Consider the following 12,880-nt stretch of genomic DNA (forward strand, 5'->3'; position numbering starts at 1 on the left):
CAGCTGAAATGAGTCTCTCCAAAGCTAGGAAATGTGGCAGAGGAATATCGTGGCTAAACAAATTCATTACAGCAGAAAGGTATTAAAAAACATTTTAAGAAGTATGGTTAAGTCATGGGAAACTAGACTCCCTTATTGAGATGCCAAAAACTGATGAGACATAAGGTGGAGCTTTTGTTGTTGTATATGTTGTTGTTTGAAAGGACTGGACACTACATCTCCAACAGGAGCAAAGTATGAATAGATATGTTTACTGAAAAAAGTGTTGATAGACAGAAGAGACCGTGAACACAAGGGGGAAAGGCTGGAGTAGAAGTAGTAAAATGAAAGAACAAATGACTGAAGGTTTAGAAAGGACCAACTCACTTATAATGAGAGAGGGGGAAGCATCCAAAGCAGTGATCCTAAGTAAGAAATTGAAAATACATCGTAAATTTGAAGGCAACCTTAAAATCCTAAAATTAGAATGGACCTTGAGAGAATTTACAACTGAAGAACAAAACCAGAGATTCTCTAAACAGTAGACCTCAAAGCCTAACCTGGTTCAGCATGAAGTGGCTGTCACCACATTCCCTGGCTCTGATCTTTGACAAAATGTTTGGGGTAGGAGAAGATAGACGTGATTGGTCAAGTTGGTTCCTACCATAGAGACTTTATTATAGCACAGTGGAATGGAGAAAGCTTGCTCTTAAAAAAGTCATACAGGGCTTCCCCGGTGGCACAGTGGTTGGGAGTCCGCCTGCCGATGCAGGGGACGCGGGTTCGTGCCCCGGTCCGGGAGGATCCCACATGCCGCGGAGCAGCTGGGCCCGTGAGCCATGGCCGCTGAGCCTGCGCGTCCGGAGCCTGTGCTCCACAACGGGAGAGGCCACAACAATGAGAGGCCCGCGTACCGCAAAAAAAAAAAAAAAAAAAAAAAAAAAAAAGTCATACACATCTGATTAAGAATCCCAGCTCTACCTCTTATCAGCTGTTCAATCTTCAGCAGATTACTTAATATCCCTAAAATACATTCAGAAAGAACTCTGTCTATCCAAATAACTTCTGTTTTTCATATACCTGGGTTGATCATTAATTTTCCTTTTTTTTTTTCCTGTTCTTCATTTCTTTCTTTTTCTAAACACTGCTTTCTAAGACATTTCATCAGCTTTATCTTCCAACCCTTTTATTAAGGTTTAAATTCCTCTTGTCATTTTTTAAAAATTGAAGTATAGTTGATTTACAATGTTGTGTTAATTTCAGGTGTACAGCAAAGTGATTCAGTTATACATATATATATATATATATATATATATATATATATATCCTTTTTCAGATTCTTTTCCATATAGGTTATTACAAAATACTGAGTATAGTTCCCTGTGTTATACAGTAGGTGCTTGTTGGTTATCTATTTTATATATAGCAGTGTGTATATGTTAATCCCAAACTCCTGATTTATCCCCACCCCCTTTACCCTTTGGTAACCATAAGTTTGTTTTCTATGTCTGTGAGTCTCTTTCTGTTTTGTAAATAAGTTCTTTGTATTTTTTTTTTAGATTCCACATATAAGCACCTATTGTCATATTTTTAATTCCTAAGACCTCTTCTATTTTTCTCAAAAGTCCTTTAAAATTTCCTCTTCTTGTCTCATGGCTGCAAAGTCTTCTTTAATTTCTCTGAATATCATATATTTTCTTGGTAAAGTTTTCTTCTGAGCTTCAGGGATCTTCTCTAAGGGACTAGCCCTCCCGTCTAATGTGGAGGTCTTCAAGGGGAGTTGTTTGGCTCTGCAGGTCTATCAGCATCTAAGGCTGACTTTCAACCAGTCCTCCTGGTGTTAGCCAGTCGTTCACCCCTACTTGTAGAGGTACCTGGCACTACAAATTCCTGAACCTTTTTGGAGCTCTGTGGTATAAAATTTCTTTTTAAAAAAATTTATTTATTTATTTTTGGCTGCGTCGAGTCTTCGTTGCGGCACGCGGGAGTTTTTGTTGAGGCACACGGGCTTAGTTGCCCCGCAGCATGTGGGATCTTAGTTCCCTGACCAGGGGTCGAACCTGCGTCCTCAGCATTGGGAGGTAGATTCTTAACCACTGGGCCACGAGGGAAGTCCCTTGTGGTATAAACTGAGTTGCCTCTCAGCTTTCCCTACTGATGACTTCGGATACAGGTTCCCACTTTCTACTAACTTGGTTACTATTTGTCCGCTATCTGGTTTCCAAAATTTGCTGTTAATGTCTTCTCCCCTGTATCCCCCATCCTTTTGTATTTATGCCTTTTAAAAATTCCTTTGCTATAATTTTATCAGGGTTTTGAGGAGGGAGCAGAGCTAAATGTGTGAGTTCAATCTGCCATCTTTAACCCGAAGTCTTTTAATTCTTCTGTATCCTTCAGGTCTTTTATATCCATCCTTTACATTTTAACCATCACCACATTGTACAGATTCTTAACATTTTAGTCTCCTTGCCTCTAGTGTCTCCTCCCTTAGATTTGTCCTTCGAAATGCTGTAGGTTCACCTTCCTGGAAAACTGCGCTGTGTACCTCACAGCTTTGAGTGTAAAAACCCTTCAGTTGCTTCCTGATGCTGACAAGATAAAGCCTACATTCCTTAACCTGACTTTCAAAGCCTTCCACAATCTAGCCTCTGCCCACCTTTTCAACCTCATCTTTTAGGCTTTCAGAAACACCCACATCCATACCCACCCACAGCCATACTCAGCTTGTAGCTGTGATCAAACTTGTCTGGCACACATACAAGCACAGTAGCTGGGCTTGCCTGGGGGTTTATCCAGTAGACTTAGGGGTTGACCTGCTGATTTTGAATGACTAATTTAAAACTCTGTTTTATTTTTTTTGGAAAATTTAAATTATTTTATTATAAAAAGTTATACAAAATAAACCATAAACACAACAGTGAAAAATAAAATTTTTATAATAAAATAATTTATTATAAAATAATAAATAAAACAGTCCATAAAACATTTCAAATGAAAAAGTAATAACAAAAACCTTATCAGCTCATTTGAAATTATTCATCTTTAGATAGATGATGCTTTATTTCCTAGACTTAAAATAGTGGTCTCATTACACTTAGTTAGGCTGTGAAATATTACATAGTATTTTTATTTATTTATTTTGCGGTACGTGGGCCTCTAACTGCTGTGGCCTCTCCCGTTGCGGAGCACAGGCTCCGGACGCGCAGGCTCAGCGGCCATGGCTCACGGGCCCAGCCGCTCCGCGGCATGTGGGATCTTCCCGGACCGGGGCACGAACCCGTGTCCTCTGCATTGGCAGGGGGACTCTCAACCACTGCGCCACCAGGGAAGCCCTCAATATACTTTTTATTTATCTTTTATTAAGTATAGTTGAATTACAGTGTTGTGTTAATTACTGCGGTACAGCAAAGTGACTCAGTTATACATACATACACTCTTTTTGTTGTTCTTTTCCATTATGGTTTATCACAGGATATTGAATATAGTTCCCTGTGCTGTACAGTAGGACCTTGTTGTTTATCCATCCTATAGATACCAGTTTGCATCTGTTAATTCCAACTCCCACTCCTACTCTCTCCCACACCCCTCCCCCTTGACAAGTATATATATATATATATATATATATATATATATATATATATATATTTTTTTTTTTTTTTTGTGGTACGTGGCCTCTCACTGTTGTGGCCTCTCCCATTGCGGAGCACAGGCTCCGGACGCGCAGGCTCAGCGGCCATGGCTCATGGGCCTAGCCGCTCCGCGGCATGTGGGATCTTCCCAGACCGGGGCACGAACCTGTGTCCCCTGCATCGGCAGGCGGACTCTCAACCACTGCACCACCAGGGAAGCCCCGCAAATATATATTTTTAAAGCAAATCAAACTGGCCACCATTCCTGAAAACGCCTCCTACACTATGCTGGAATTTAAAAGGACTTTTAATAACTTCAAGCCCTATCTGCACTACATGTGAGGCAGCCTTTAAAATTTCTTTACCTCCTGTACTGAAGGCCAAGAAAAAGAAATTGAAAATATCTGCATGATAGTAAAAAATTTTCCCCCATTACTTAGGGCTATTAATAGAAATTGTACGGCAGAATCTTTATTAGGAAGGCTGTGAAAAAAATAAAGATGTGTGTAAGATAATTTTAATGAACTTTCTTCAGGAAATATTTGTAAAACTCTTTGTTTTAAATGAATACTTGTCTGTCTTGAGGCTTTTTTTTTTTAAAAGCACTGATTAATTTAATCCTCACATCCACGGTGGCATTGGTACTTTTGTTTTTAATTAATTAATTTCTTTTTGCTGTGTTGGGTCTTCGTTTCTGTGCGAGGGCTTTCTCTAGTTGCGGCGAGCAGGGGCCACTCTTCATCGCGGTGCGCGGGCCTCTCACTATCGTGGCCTCTCTTGTTGCAGAGCACAAGCTCCAGACGCGCAGGCTTCAGTAGTTGTGGCTCACGGGCCTAGTTGCTCCGCGGCATGTGGGATCCTCCCAGACCAGGGCTCGAACCCGTGTCCCCTGCATTAGCAGGCAGATTCTCAACCACTGCGCCACCAGGGAAGCCCCTGACTTGAGGCTTTTAATAGTCCATTTCATTCAGTCTAGGATTCTAAAATCTTTTTTAAAATTAATTAATTTTATTTATTTTTTGGCTGTGTTGAGTCTTCCTTGTTGCGCGTGGGCTTTCTCTAGTTGCGGCGAGAGGGGGCTACTCTTCGTTGTGGTGCACAGGCTTCTCTCACTGTGATGGCTTTTCTTGTTGCAGAGCACGGGCTCTAGGTATGCGGGCTTCAGTAGTTGTGGCACGCAGTCTCTAGAGCGCAAGCTCAGTAGTTGTGGCACACGGGCTTAGTTGCTCTGCGGCATGTGGGATCTTCCTGGACCAGGGCTTGAACCCGTGTCCCCTGCATTGGCAGGCGGATTCTTAACCACTGCGCCACCAGGGAAGTCCCCTAAAATCTGTTTTTAATATATGTATTTTCTTAATTGTGTTCACTATATTGCATATTGAGTTTTTCAGTGGTATATTATTCCACACCTTATTTATTTTCTGCTAGACTCTTGAGCTGCAAAGATGAGTGGAATGTAGAAATTATGTCCTGTAATAAACTGCTATCTTATTATATGGTATTGAGTTTAAGCTCCAGCTCAATGACTGGGTTTATACAGTGTGATTTAATATTCTTCTAGGGTTTAACGTAGTAATTTGTTATATCCTTCCCACCAAAAGAGTGTTCTGACATTCACATCAAGTATGTTTATAACATTTTCCTGAAATCATAACGTTTTCTGATGACTTTTCTCCCCTAGTATCCTCTTTGCTGACCTCTTCATCATGAATCTAATTCTTTGGGTGGAAGGGTCATCAGCTGCCATCTCCTTTGGTACCCTGATAGGTATCCTCACAATGTGGTTTGGAATTGCAGTACCACTAACATTTTTTTTTAAACAAGTTTATTTTCTTTTTTAAAAAAATTTTATTTATTTATTTTTGGCTGTGTTGGGTCTTCGTTTCTGTGCGAGGGCTTTCTCTAGTTGCGGCGAGCGGGGGCCACTCTTCATCGCGGTGCGTGGGCCTCTCACTGTCGCGGCCTCTCTTGTTGCGGAGCACAGGCTCCAGACGCGCAGGCTCAGTAGTGTGGCTCACTGGCCTAGTTGCTCTGCGGCATGTGGGACCTTCCCACACCAGGGCTCGAACCCATGTCCCCTGCATTGGCAGGCAGATTCTCAACCACTGCGCCACCAGGGAAGCCCCCACTATCATTTTTGGGTGCATACGTTGGAAGCAAGAAAAAGGTAAACTTTAAAAATACTTCTTTTGACCATTGAGTGATGTCTGAAATAATACCTCCATGTGTGTAGACTATACATGGAATGGAAGATGTACCATTGGAGAAAATGACAAAGAATAATCATTTAGGGATAAAAGACTTCTACAAATTGTAAATGAAAGACAGTAACACTTTAAAAGGCATTCTTTAATGTATTTCTCATTTTATGGGTTGCTTATATTTCCCTCTGTCTCTGATGGGCAAAATTAAAAGGATATATTGTAGGAAGGCTGACTTTAAGAAAGTCAGAAAAATAATAAGACTATATAGTTGGGGGAAGAAAGCTAAGATACAATCCAAGAAATGAGGCTGTTCAGTTTACAGATTTTTTTCTTTTCCATTATGGTTTATCCCAGGATATTGAATATAGTTCCCTGTGCTATACAGTAGGACCTTGCTGTTTATCCATTCTGTATGTAATAGTTTTCATCTAATCCAGTTTACAGATCTGAAGTTAGCCTATTCCACGTATAGGGAAAAGGAGCCGTATACCAAAAAGACTAAATGAGGCCACACTGCAAAAGGGTTGTATTGTAAAGATATAGCATGAGTTTGCAGGGGAGAAATCAGATAAAACAAAACAGGAGGTGGAGTTCCACAGAGAGCAGAAAAAGAAAATTTTCTGAAAGCTATTGACAAATTTTCAGAGGCAAATTATTAGACAAATTCTAAGAGAGAACTTTCGGACATCATATATTATTTCATATTTTAATAGTCACTAGTAAGTTTTGTCCAATCTCTCCCTTGAAATTTGTAGGAAAAGATAAACATCCTTATTGTTTAGCTGTGTCCTATCTAGTATGCTGGCCACTAGACACCTGTGACTTTTGAGTACTTGGAGTGTGGCTAGTCTGAATTATGTGCTGTAAGTGTAAAATACACACTGGTTTTCAACCACTTAGAACAACAACAAGAGGAATGCAAAATATCTGATTAATAAGTTTTATATTGATCATAAATTTAAATGATAGTATTTGGACATGTTAGATCATTAGATCAGATAAAATATATTAATAAATTAATTTTACCTCTTGTTTTTTTTACTTTTTAAAATGCAGCTACTAAAAAATTTGATACTGCATTTGTGGCTTGCATCATAGTATTTCTGTTGCACAGCATTGGTCTAGCCTCTGCCCACATAACTGCTCTTGGAAATATTCAGATTCAAGATTGTGTATTTTGATGGTATCTGTATAAATTTACTTCAGTTTTGTTTCATTCTGATTTTCATTTCATTTATTTTCGAGCGGTTTAGGTATCCAGTTCGCACAAACCAGATTCCCCGTCAGATTCCTCAACAGACTTTCATTAGAAAACCACTTTTTGGCCTCATCATCAGTGGCATTTTACCTTTTGGCTGTATTTTTATTCAACTCTTTTGCATTCTAAACACTATTTGGTGAGTATTGTATCTTCATAATCTCAAAAATATTAAATGTTAATAAGTTAATTTTTTATATGTCAAAGAGGTTAAATTCTGGTGTGGTAAAACTTTATTTGCTACCCTGTTTTATCCAGGAAATAGCAATCTGACCTGAGGGAATTTCCTAGGAAACTAAGACTTAATTCACAAAATTATAAAGCTACTTTTGGATGGAAATGTCTATAAAGATTTCCTTTTTGGAAATGAATAACCTCTTTTTTTTGTTTTACGGTACGCGGGCCTCTCACTGTTGTGGCCTCTCCCGTTGCAGAGCACAGGCTCCGGATGCGCAGGCTCAGCGGCCGTGGCTCACGGGCCCAGCCGCTCCGCGGCATGTGCTATCTTCCCGGACCGGGGCACGAACCTGTGTGCCCTGCATCGGCAGGCGGAATCTCAATCACTGCACCACCAGGGAATCCCTTAATAACTTCTTTTTAAGCCTTTCCAGGTGACTTAGAAAAGTTGGTCTCAAACTGTACTTCTTTGAGATTTTGCAAGGGGTGGGATGGGGGTGTCCCTTGGAGGGAGGTGTGTAAAGATGGGAAGGGGCAGCTCTGATTTGTATCTGTTTTCCATACTGGCCTTCCATGCAAGAGTTCATTTAGAGTTTCTCTGCTAAAAATAATTTGGAGACCACTGATTTTGGGTCTTCATCTGTACTGAGCTGTAAGTAATGGTTTTCTATTTTCCTTTCTGTCAACTGTTAGTTCTGATGTCAGATGCCTTTTCCTTATAACTTTCCTCTTTTTATCTGCTACTTTTAATCTGTTGCAGTTTAAGAAGTCTAATAGCCAAGATAGTTAGAGATACATGTGAAGTAAGAACAGGTACTCTCTGATTAAAGTGCCACAGCTTTAGTGCCCCTGCTTTGTGACAGCTATTTTAGTTGCTCCAAGTCCCTTTTTTTCTTACTTCCTGATTCTTGACAGCATTTTGGTTTCGGGAGTTGGCCAAGTCGGGTGTTACTGTGGAAGGATTTTTGGAGAGGGGGCAAAAGCACCATAAAATGAAATAAGATAAGATAAAATAAAATAAATAAAATGCAGTCGCCAACTGTGTGTGTTTATAACACTTGTCCCAAAGGAATCTTCTGGACAAAACTTTGAAGTCCTTGGAAATTAGGCTTAATCACGTACATTAATTGCTCACCTTTTAAACAGCATTGTGTCAAAATTGTTTAAAAGATAAGCAATAAAATCTGTTACCTTGTCAGCAACTAAATATTTAACATGCTGCGAAATAGATTACAGTAACCAAGTTTTCCAGATGTTTTTGATGGAAAAGTAACTTTAAAGCAAAACTGAAAGATTCTTTAGGCGAATTAATTTTAAAAAGTTTTTTTAACTTTTTACTTTATATTGGAGTATAGTTGATTAACCATGTTGTGATAGTTTCAGGTGTACAGCAAAGTGATTCAGTTATATATATACATGTATCTATTCTTTTTCAAGTTCTTCTCCCATTTAGATTGTTACAGAATATTGAGCAGAGTTTCCTGTGCTATGCAGTAGGCCCTTGTTGGTTATCCACCTTAAATACAGCAATGTGTACATGTCAATACCATATTCCCTAACTATCCCTTTCCCCCTGGTAACCATAAGTTCGTTCTCTAATAGATGAATTAATTTTTGTTTCAATGAGAAACAGCACGCTTGTTGTGTACAACTTTGTATGTATTTATTAACTCTAGAGATGATTCTCTCCTACCTCCATCCTTCATCCTCACTCCCAGGTGTATATCTTACATGAGGTTTTAAAATGGGATATTGATCAGTTCACCAATTTCTTCTTCTCTTCAGAAGGCTTTTAAAAATGTGTATTTCTTATCCCAATTTAGTCAGCTCGCTCTATAATAATGAAAGAAATTACTTCATTCCTTCGAAGTTTGACCTAAATGTAATCCACACATAGATGTTTTTAAAGATGCATGTTTGAAAGTATATTTAATAGAATTATGTGTGTCATGCTATAAAGACCTATTTGGGGAAGCTACCTGTCAACAGACCTCCAAAAGCAAAATGGCGTGTGTTTCTGTGGTTTTCTGTTGTATAATGTAGTCACTGGTATTTATGGCATTTACAACCTTCCATTTCTAAAGAGAAAGCATGTTTTTAAATGTGTATAGAGAAAATTGATGGGTCTCAAGTGAAAACTAAATTATAGGATTAGAGAAATATGAGTAAGTAGCAACACTGATTCTAACAAGAGAGGATATGGCCAAACTCTGAAGCTGTGTAGGTAAAGGACTCGATACTACATGGATACTACATGGATTTGATGATACTGCATGGATAGATGAAGATTTGGAATGAAAAGCCCAAGGTGAGAAAAGTGTGTGACAGTTTACTGTATAGAGTTGGATGGATCTTTTTGTGTGTATTGTTAAGTTAAAGGTTATTTTAAAGCTGTAATTTTTCTTTTCAGGTCTCATCAGATGTACTTCATGTTTGGCTTCCTTTTCTTAGTCTTTATAATTCTCCTGATTATTTGTTCAGAAGCTACCGTTTTGCTGTGTTATTTTCATTTGTGTACTGAGGTAAAGACATAGGAAACAAATGTATCTGAAGCTTTCTAAACTTGCATTACTGGAATTAGAGGTCTGTGTTGAGAAAGGAATTGAAATAAATGTTAACTGCATGGTTTCTATAACTTGGGATCACTTTTATATTGTGTTTTTCTAATGACACATTTTAATTTTAATGCATCTATCAAGTTAATGCTACTTTGATGGAAAATTTTCAACAGAAAGCAATTTCTCTCTGGCTAGTTACTATAATTGCTGCGTAATATTCAGTTAACATAGAAAAATATAGGGAACTGATTTGATAGTTTAGACATATAAAAGATCAGGTTCGATGATGTTTTATTTTTAACAATTAAAATTTTCTTGCAGCTTAGGCCAGGATTGCATTTTATGGGTTTGAGATTGCTGCTAAAGGCCCTTTCTCTTTCATTTCATTGCCTTTTGGTTACCATGGGCATAAATAATTCTTTTTACCCCATGCCATCCCCAATTTTTTCCTGATGTCATTTTGGATAACTAAGCTGGTGGTGAACATGTTTTCTTTTTTATTTTAAGTTAATTAATTAATTATTTTATTTTTGGCTGTGTTGGGTCTTCGTTGCTGTGCACGGCCTTTCTCTAGTTGCGGCGAGTGGGGGCTACTCTTTGTTGTGAGGTGCGGGCTTCTCATGGCGGTGGCTTCTCGTTGCAGAGCATGGGCCCTAGGTACGCGGGCTTCAGTAGTTGTGGCACGTGGGCTCAGTAGTTGTGGTTCACGGTTTCTAGAGTGCAGGCTCAGTAGTTGTGGCTTGCTGGCTCTAGAGCACAGGCTTAGTAGTTGTGGCGCACAGGCTTAGTTGCTCCGTGGCATGTGGGATCTTCCTGGACCAGGACTCGAACCCATGTCCCCTGCATTGGTAGGTGGATTCTTAACCCCTGTGCCACCAGGGAAGTCCCTGAACATGTTTTCTTAAATCCCCTAAATCCCTCTTATTTTGGTAGTTTAATGTGACTCTCTAAAGGTGACAAGAGAGTTTAGGGAATGATTATTATATACATGATGTCTTAGAGCATTTTTTTCTTGAGCTATAAGAATAAAGGTAAAAAATATATAATTACGTATATATTATACTTAGCTACTCATTCATTCTGTGGTACATTTTGTCATAGAAAATCTGCAACAGTCATTAATGAAACATACATTGATAGGCATATAATGTGTATATTTTTATTCCTTAGAAAATGTTTTGGGGTCCCCAAGACCACCCACATGTTTGGTGACTCACTAGAAGGACTCATGGGACTCAGGGTATAGATGTCTTCTTGGTTAGGGTTTGTTACAGCAAAAGGATACACAACAGGATCAGCAAGGGAAAAAGACACAGGTGAAACCTGGAAAAAAATCCATGTGCAGTCTTCCTATGCTTTCTCTCTCTCATGAGGGGACACACCAAGCATGCTCCTTTCTCCAGCAGTAAAAAAATGCAGGAATATATGTGCAACATGTCTGCCCAGGGAAGCCCATTAGAGACTCAGCATCCAAGGTTTTTATTGGGAGCTAGTCACATAGGCACCCTCTGCCTAGCAACTCCCCAAATTCCAGACTCTCAAAAGGAAAGCAAGTGTTCACCATAAATCACATTGTTTGTACAGTCTAGGTAGAGCAAACCAGTCTCATCAGTCAGGGAATGATTAAATGCCAAATTCCCAGATATAAGCCAAGAGTCAACCTTGTAAGCAGACCCTTCCAAAGATAGCAACCTCAGACCTGCTATGTTAACTCTTTTCTGCACACTTTATCCCCTTGGCCCTTGACCACAGTGCCTTTATGGTAAAATTACTATCAGGAAGCGCCCATGGGACAGGATGAGACTAACCTGATTATTGACCTCAGTCATGCCTCCATGGGTCCTGAATTTAGCCAGTTAAAACAAATCCTATTAACCATAAAGATCTGTCTTAGAGAAACAAACAGACTTATAGAAAAAGAGACCAGGTTTGTGTTGACCAGAGGCAGGGGTTGGGGGGAGGGAGAATTGGATGAAGGTGGTCAAAAGGTACAAACTTGCAGTTATCAGATAAATAAGTACTAGGGATGTAATGTACAACATGATAAATACAATTAACACTGCTGTATGTTATATATGAAAGTTGTTGAGACAGTAAATCCTAAATTCTCATCACAAGGAAAACATTTTTTTCTGTTTCTTTAATTTTGTATCTGTATGAGATGATGGGTGCTCACTAAATTTACTGTGAAAATCATTTCATGATGTATGTAAGTCAAATCATTATGCTGTATAACTTAAACTTAGGTAGTGTTGTATGTCAGTTATATCTCAATAAAAATCCCAATAAAACTGAAATGGTAAAAAAAGGTCTATCTCAAATTTCTATATTAACCTTTTTTTACCTGGCCTGAGGCATCAATTCAGGACCAGCACAACTCTGGCCAGTAAATTGAAGCTGACCTGAAAGCCTTCCAGGGCTGAGGCAGCATCTGCAGAGAAAGGATGCACACATTAGAAGTACAATCCCCGAGGGCACATATTGTCCCCCTGGAAACCAAGAGTTTATCATTGTTGGGGCTCCCCAAGCAGGATGTACATTAGTCAGACAGTACATATTATATTAAATTTCTTATAAAACTTCCCCCTTTATTTCTTTTAATCCATAATCCTACAGAGCCTATTTTATGTTTCTTGTTATTACAATAATTGCTAACCCATGGATAGTTAGAATTTCATCTAAAAATTTGTTTTTTCTACCTCTTTTTGCAGGATTATCATTGGTGGTGGAGAGCCTTTTTTACCAGCAGTTTTACAGCTGTTTACCTTTTTTTGTATGCAGTTTATTACTTCTTTACCAAACTTCAAATCACGGGCATTGCAAACACCATTTTGTACTTTGGGTACACGATGATCATGGTCTTGATTTTCTTCCTTTTCACAGGTAAGCACAGAATTACTTTGTGTATTTCAGATTCTCTAAAAAGACTTGGTGATAGCCATAATATAATAAGCATCAATTAACAATTAATGGAAGGAAGAGGGAACAAAGTCATCATGTTTGTTTTTATGCTTTGGAGATAAAAGATTGCAAAGCCCGGGGAGCTGGAGGGACCTTATGTACTTAGCTGTAAGA

General features: G+C 38.9%; 1 pseudogene; it reads left to right on the forward strand.

Moving 5' to 3' along the window:
- Positions 1-12,880, forward strand: part of LOC116747202 — a 106,983-nt pseudogene that overhangs the window by 68,929 nt on the left and 25,174 nt on the right.

The sequence above is a fragment of the Phocoena sinus genome, chromosome X (assembly GCF_008692025.1).
Source record: "Phocoena sinus isolate mPhoSin1 chromosome X, mPhoSin1.pri, whole genome shotgun sequence".
Taxonomy (NCBI): domain Eukaryota; kingdom Metazoa; phylum Chordata; class Mammalia; order Artiodactyla; family Phocoenidae; genus Phocoena; species Phocoena sinus.